Source organism: Palaemon carinicauda, chromosome 8 (genome assembly GCF_036898095.1).
Source record: "Palaemon carinicauda isolate YSFRI2023 chromosome 8, ASM3689809v2, whole genome shotgun sequence".
Taxonomy (NCBI): domain Eukaryota; kingdom Metazoa; phylum Arthropoda; class Malacostraca; order Decapoda; family Palaemonidae; genus Palaemon; species Palaemon carinicauda.
This window is the reverse complement of record NC_090732.1, coordinates 15,058,083-15,066,955: the sequence shown is the minus strand read 5'-3', so window position 1 is coordinate 15,066,955 and position 8,873 is coordinate 15,058,083.

The window sequence follows — 8,873 nt, the reverse complement described above, 5'->3', positions numbered from 1 at the left end:
TTGACAATATGTAGAAAAGGCATTCGTGAAGAAGGATTAGAATTAAAGAGCTGAACGATTTCGTACCACTTCTTGGGATCATCTCATAATAAGATGCTATATCACCTTACAATTTTCAGAATTTACTGTGTCATGTTCAGTAAATTTTCTCATCGGTTTTCTTTCATTAGCTATATGCGTTAGTGTACACACACAGACACACACGCATATATATGTATATATATATATATATATATATATATATATATATATATATATATATATATATATATATATATATATACATATATGTGTGTGGTTGTATGTGTGCGTGCGCGTGCGTTTGTATTTAGGTATGTATGTATGTATGCATGTACGCATGCCAGTAGATACTTCTACCGTCACACCAGCAAGTCCCGAGATTGCTAACCTGCGGCGAGGGGGAGAAGGAATAGTAAGCATTAAATACGCTCCCTGAAAAAGTTAATATGTGCCTCAGTTGTCCCTAGCAAGGAGTTTTGTACTTAGTAGTTACCGACTGTGATGGGTCTCAATGGTGGTTGAGGAGGGAACCGGGCAACCGACCAACTGCCAAAAATAATTGATTAGAAAGAGAAATTGTAGTTTAGCCTCTTATATGACCACTCTTCAATGGGGAAAGGGCTTTTAGTATAGAAATAACTCACCCACATATCACAGAAAAAACACACACACATATACATATATATACACACATACACATATATATATATATATATATATATATATATATATATATATATATATATATATATATTGCAAAGGAGAAAAGGAATTGCCACATTCATATTTTAACTACTGAATCGTTGACTGACCACAATGCAGTAAAACTTCCACAAATAATGATTTCATACATGTACATAGAGTCTCATCAGCAACAGCTGGAACTTCTACCGACATTTGACTGTTCATCCCTATGTTATGGACTCATGTGGTTCTTAGATACCAAGCCCTTTCGTTTTTAGCACTTCCTTAAAACCATCTATTTAACTGCATTGAGGCTTTTTTTCCTCTTATTTGTGACCACTTTATTTCACTAACATTTTCTTTCATTTTTTCACGCGATCAAACCAATTCTGTCAACCTTTTTCTTTCATTATCCATCAACATCTATGCTTAATTTTCATAAATGGTTAAACAATCCTTTCATGCATTCTCACCTTGGGTTCTACGGACAAGCGGAGTCTCTTACCAATATTTTGCACACCTATTGCTACCTTTTTTGCTTCTCTTCTTCTGTGACTCATCCCTTGTCTCATTTTATCATCCTTCTTGACATTTACCTTAAGATACTCGTACAAATCTACCACTTCCAGTCGTCAACTATCCATACTAACATTCATTACTCAGTATTACTCATTACTTTTTTCTTGCTCTGACACTTTCAAATACTTAACAGGTTCTTTGGTATCTGTTAACTTCCCCTATTTGCACAGTATTATCTGTAAGTATCAACCATTTCACATCCCATTTTCTTATCCTTAAAGCCACCCTCTTGTCTCAGACACATTTCAGCACCAAACCTGCTACTCCCTCTTACATACTCCAACCTTTGCTTCAAGACTGTCATAAAATCTTTTATAAATATTCTATTTTAATTGCCATTATTTATCATATCGTTTATTTACTTCCTTATTTCCTATCCTCACTGGGCCATTTTTCCCTGTAGGAGACCTTGGGCTTATAGTATCTTGCTTTTCAAACTAGGGTTGCAGCTTAGCTAATAATAATAATAATAATAATAGTAGTAAAGGATAATTACTGTTAGGAACCTATATTGTATCCATAGGCTACATTCTAAATTCCCCGCCACATTGCCTCTATCGATTCAGTCATAAGATTTTTCCCGATGTATCTATGCTACATATAAGTTTTCCCCTTTACTTACAATCTTCTCACATAACTGGTATCTATCCTTTCTTTATTCTTTTAATTTTCCTTTCTTCATAGGGTTGTGATAGCTATTGGAAACGTCCTGACCTAGCGTTCTGTCAGACTCGGATTCGAGACACTCCAGCCCAATATTTTCTTGTAGTGTTTACAACCTCACCATCCTTGTGAGTGAAGGATGGAGGTTTTGGGGAGCATATAGATCTACCTGCTGAGTTATCATCAGGCATTGCCTGGCCCTCCTGGGTCTTATTTTGGGTGGAGAGGGGATTTGGGCTCTGATCATAGGTAAATATAGGTAATGCTCTAGACTAGAGCATTGTCACTGCCCTTGCCTCTACCAATCATGATCGGCCTTTAAACCTTTAATCAGTAGCTTCTACAAGCCTCAGCTTTCCACTAACACTTAAAAACTTGCATCACTCAGCTCTGCCTCTTTTCAGTCTTCTATTAACAATAAACTTTCAAAATACTCCATCAACTTAGAATTACATCAACGGCCGACAATATGACTTGACTTTTACCTTGAGATCCATTTGCTCACTAACCTATTTTTTGGCATCGTGTATTTTAATGAAATTGTATAAACGCAGCTGATGAGATTTACATCTATATAAACTAGCAAGATTATGACGACGATTTTTTTTTTTTTTTGTGCTGAATATATCCCTGATTGTTCTGTTTCCTGTGGAACGTTCACTTATTAGGACAATATATATATATATATATATATATATATATATATATATATATACTGTATATATACATATATATATATATATATATAATATATATATATATATATATATATATAGAGAGAGAGAGAGAGAGAGAGAGAGAGAGAGAGAGAGAGAGAGAGAGAGAGAGAGAGAGAGAGAGAGAGAGAGAGAGAGAGAGAGAGAGAGAGAGAGAGAGAGAGAACTTACATTATATACGGTACATTCATTTCGAAACGGCAATCGTTGCTGTGCTGTTACTGTAGAAGGTTATGGCTGAAGAAATATTAATAGGGGCTGGTAATTACTTTGTAATTCATGTAAAAAGAACTATTGATTTTCCAGACACTAGTGCTTATCACTACAGAATTAATTAAGTATGCAGTCTGTCTACCGGTAAGTATGAACTAGCAGTTATTATTATTATTATTATTATTATTATTATTATTATTATTATTATTATTATTATTACTATTATTATTATTATTATTATTAGATAAACTACAACGCTACTTGGAAAAGCTATATGCTATAATCCCAAGGGCTCCAACAGGGAAATATAGCCCAGTGAGGAAAGGATAGTAAATATATGATATGAAAAATAATGAACGGTTGAAATGAAATATTTTAAAAACAGTAACATCAAAACAGCTATTTCAAATATAAATTATAAAAAGACATGTCAGCCTGTTCATCGTAAAAGCATTTTCTGCATAATGATTCACTGTGAGAAGACAATGCTAGATTGCCAGATTCCTCTTTTTTTTTATTTTCAATTTTTTTAGATTAAAAACTCTTATTAACTATACATCTTTATTCATCTATTTGTTCGTTACCAGAACGTATCATTTGTTTATGCTGTCAGACCAAAACATTTTGTTGGCATATAACGTCATTGTTATGCGGTCGTTAAGCTGTACGCAGCGCTCTAATAATGTGTCATATGCATTTTTAAATATATTAGTTCCTAACTACTCTCTTCACAATGCTAATGGGAGTTTACTGTCCCAGCTTGTGCGGCTAATATCCATATTAGTTAATTATATGTATATATATATATATATATATATATATATATATATATATATATATATATATATAATCATCATCACAAGTTTTAGCTAGGCCAGTGCAGGACAAATGCATCAGTTATGACCTTCCACTTGCGTATGTTTATGGTCTTTCTATGCCAGTCGATACCCGCAATTTTTCTTAGCTCGTCAATCCATCGTCTTCTCTTCCTTCCCCTGCTTCGTTTGAAATCTCTCTCTATATGTAAATCTTTGACGACAATTTTATCTTCTACTTTGACAACCTCTTCGATGCAAAATTTCTTGATAATTTTTCCTTGAGTTTTCAGTTTGCAGTTTTGTATACATTATTTACATGTAAGGATATACTTTGAAAATTGAAAATATCTCTCTCTCTCTCTCTCTCTCTCTCTCTCTCTCTCTCTCTCTCTCTCTCTCTCTCTCTCTCTCTCTATATATATATATATATATATATATATATATATATATTATATATATATATATATATATATATATATATATATATATATATATATAGTGCGTGTGTATGTGTGTCTGAATATGTGCACATGTTAATTTTATGCTTTATAGACAAAAACATGCACGCGTGCAGATACAAACACGCATATATATATATATATATATATATATATATATATATATATATATATATATATATATATATATCAATAATAGTTTTATCAGGGATACACGTAACTCTCATATATGCCTAAGGAGTAAATACATTAACAGTATAACAAGTATATCTAACCGTGTCATGAATAAAGAATATTCCATTAAATTGTTGCATAACTTGTTAGTCAACGTAACCCTTGGTCTATAGATATACGGTAGAGTGTATTCAATATATTGGCTTAATATTTGAAAGTATGTGTATATATATATATGTATGTATGTATATATATATATTTATATATATAAATACATGCATACATGTATATTATATATATATATATATATATATATATATATATATATATATATATATATATATCAAATTATGTGTGTAGATATATTCTGCATTTTTGTCTATGTATTTTATGTGTGTTTATATACATGTTATATTTAAGTAAGTATTGGTCTGCCTGTATGTGTTCACCTTCTTCCAAATACCTCTAAAAAAAATGTTCTTCATTTTTTTCACACGGAATTTGTTGTAGTGCCTTATATGTTTCCAATGTCTTGCCGTCAACTTTGAAATTCACCTTAATTGATTGTTTGACTTTACGCTTTGTTTTCTCTGGATGGACTGGACCATACAAATTCATAACTTTTTTCCACGGGGTATATGAGCAGGAATACAGGTTTCTTAAAACTATGTAAGGCCTGTGGAAGTTTTTTTTAAAGTTTAAGACTTGATATTTTTAAACTCCCTTTTTAGGGGAACTGTCATAAACATTACTTTTTTGAGACTGATAAGGCTTTAGCCAATTTCTGTATTATTTTAAAGAATCAAAAATTGAATTTTTTTGCCTTTTTAGGAATTTAAAAAAAAAAATAGATAAAATTTTTTTCTATATAGGAGAAAATTTTATCTATTTTTTTTTTAAATTCCTAAAAAGGCATACAAATTCAATTTTTGATTCTTTAAAATAATACAGAAATTGGCTAAAGCCTTATCAGTCTCAAAAAAGTAATGTTTATCACAGTTCCCCTAAAAAGGGAGTTAATATTTAACTAAATTCACCAGCCCACAACGACGTATTTAAATGAGGACCTATTTGTTTACTATCTCCTGAACTGTGGATCGACCTATAAAGAAAAATGAGCTGAAAATTAAGTGAAAATAAAAATAAAAAATAAGAATGGGTGAGGGATAGGGAGTGGAGATGGCTTGGTCCACACCTGTTATGGGGAATGCAGGCAAATGATTTGATGGTGTAATAAAATGAAGGAGTATAAGGAGAAGAAAGATTTGGGTGAAGAAGATGCTTTCGATGCAAATAGTTGGAATGGAGACGGATCAAGGTAACTGCTTCCTTTTATTAGAGATGGAAGTAGGGATATACTGTATATATATATATATATATATATATATATATATATATATATATATATATATATATATATATATATGTGTGTGTGTGTGTGTGTGTGTGTATATATGTATATATATAAATATATATATATATATATATATATACATATATATATATATATATATATATATATATATATGTATGTATGTATGTATGTATGTATAGTAACGTTGGTGTAAATTGAAGGAAAATTCAAAACCAATGATCTTCAGCATACTGAGGCCCATGATTTAAGATATGAATATGAAAATTACTTAAGAGCAAATAGATAAAGAGTTAAAGAATATCATTGTATTGACATAATTTGAATGATTTACAGACTCAGGTCTAGTATGTGATTGTCATTATAGCCTTGGGGCTGTTTTATCTCCTAACGTGGAATTTTATAGAAGCAACTTAGAATTATTGGTAAAGTATTATATGCATATTTGGAATCATATTTTGTCTTTAAAGATGTAATACCATGTATATGCTCTGCTTTACTACTTATCAACTTCTTGTACGTATTTTATTTCTCTGAACGTGTAAATAAAGTGACTTTGCAGATATCCGATTTTTTGTTTGGAATTTATAACGGTCTACTCTCCAATCAACATTTCGAATTCTCTCACACGATCCGTTTAAGAGGCCGGCCATCACCTGAAAATAGAAGCCATAAAAAACGAAAGTATTGTGGAAAGGTACACCAGGGCACCAGCCACCCGTTGAGATACTACCGCCTGGGAGTTATGGGGTCTTTTGACTGGCCAGAGAGTACTACAATGGATACCTCTCTCTGGTTACGGTTCATTTTCCCCTTGCGTACACACACATACACACCAAATAGTGTGGCCTATTCTTTACATATTCTCCTCTGTCCTCATACACCTAACAACACTGAGATTACCAAAAAATTCCTCTTCACCCAAGGGGTTATTGCACTGTAATTTTTTTTTACAGTTCAGTGGCCACTTTCCTCTTGGTAAGTGCAGAAGAGACTCTTTAACTGTGGCAAGGAGCTCTGCTAGGAGAAGGACACTCCAAAATCAAGCCCTTGCTCTCTAGTCTTGGGTAGTGCCATAACCTTTGTATCATGTTCTTCCACTGTCTTAGGTTATCTTGCTTGAGGGTACACTCTGGCACATTATTCTATCTTATCTCTCTTCCTCTTTTTTTTTAAAGTTTATATAGGATATTTATTTTAATGTTGTTACTCTTCGTAAAATATTTTATTTTTCCATGTTTCCTCTCCTCACTTGGCTATTTTCCCTGTTGGAGCCCCTGGTCTAATAATAATAATAATGATAATAATAATAATAATATCCATTGTGTTGCCAACAAAAGCCAATGTAGAAGTATTTGTTTAGTTGTTTATACCTCAGATATGTTATTAACTTGTAAATGGGGTGGTCTAACAATGATGAGTCAGCATTAGACAGACCAAGGGTGTTCAACTGATTACATTGCCTGTCTTTGAGAAAGATCTTTAAAATCTAGAGAGCAATTAGACGAGGGAAAGTGTAGCAAACTGTTCAAAGGAAAATCTTACAATTTTATTCCAATCGACAATAATGTTGGATAGTTCATTACGAAGTTCGTTCCGAAGAAATGAAATGGTTTGCACTAGAAATGATTGTTTGTAAGAGAAGATATTCTCCTATTTCTTTGCATTTATATTTAGGATTTTCAACAACTGAAGTAATTTGTTTGGTATGAATTATCGTGAGTAGGACGAAGGTACAAGCAGAAAAAAACGAGAGAAGAAATTATATTCGTATCCTATATGGAGACTGAAGTATTCTAAAAGTACTTATGGTAAAAAGAAAAAAAAAAAAAACATACGTTAACTAAGTCCATTAAAGTATATGAAAAAAAAAAAACAGAAGAGATTAAGAAAAAGTAGAAACCATGGCTTCTTGGAATCCAATGTACTTGCAAATCGTTTAATCTTCCCCTTTTACATTTACTCGGAAGGGCAATATTCTTCCATCTTCCAGATGTCGATGTATTGCTCCCTTTTGAAGTAGCCCCCTCTCATTCAAGATCTTCTCCCTTTTCTTCCCTTTTCCTTTAAGATAGGGAAGAGAAGGGCCATTGCGTTTTCCGTCCTATCGGCCAGTATGGAACCAAAAACCGGAACTGGAAGGGATGTGGATATTACAAATATGCTGAGTAAATTTAATTACTATCAAGAACAAGAGACTTAACTTGAAAAATAATGGATTGCATGTACAGTTGGACACAGGAATTCCTGGTACTCCTAACTGTGAGGAAGTGCACCCATCCATACTCTTAATACACGGCGAGTTCCTGTGTTTAGTCCCGATCACCACCTCTGCAATCTCTCCCTACATTGTCCATTTTGGTTACTTACTGCGAAGTATGGGTGTAACAGGGTGCGCTTCTTTGGAGCGAGGTGTGCCAGGAACTCCTGTCTAACTGTACCTAACTTTTTAAATCTTTACCAAGTAGTGTTTTGGTGGTTTACATGCTTCAAGGAATATTGGTATTCTATGAGAAGAGTTTTGGTTTCATCAAATACTACGAAAATTGTTTCATCTGATATCACTGGTTCCAACTATAACAGTGGAGTGAAAATATAAAAATCTGTTTACTTCACCGAGATTTAACGTTGCTATCCAATTTTCCTTAAGTTAAGCCTCATCCACCCTCTTCCTATTATTATTATTATCATTATTATTATTATTATTATTATTATTATTATTATTATTATTATTATTATTATTATTATTATTAATTGATAAACTACAACCCTAGATGGAAAAGCAGGATACCTCAACAGGCTAAATAGCCCAGTGAGGACAGGAAACGATGAAAAATAAAATATTTTAAGAACAGTTACAACATTGAAAAAAATATCTCCTATATAAACTATGAAAGCTTTCACAAAACAGGAGGAAGGGAAATAAGATAGAATAGTATGCCCGAGTGGGTTCTAGGACAGTTTGATACTGGACATTTCGATACCGGACATTTTGATACCGGACATTTCGCTACTGGACATTTTGTGACTAGGATTTTTCGTTACCGGTCATTTCGATACCACTATATATATATATATATATATATATATATATATATATATATATATATATATGTATATGTATATATATATGTATATATATATATATATATATATATATATGTATATTTATATA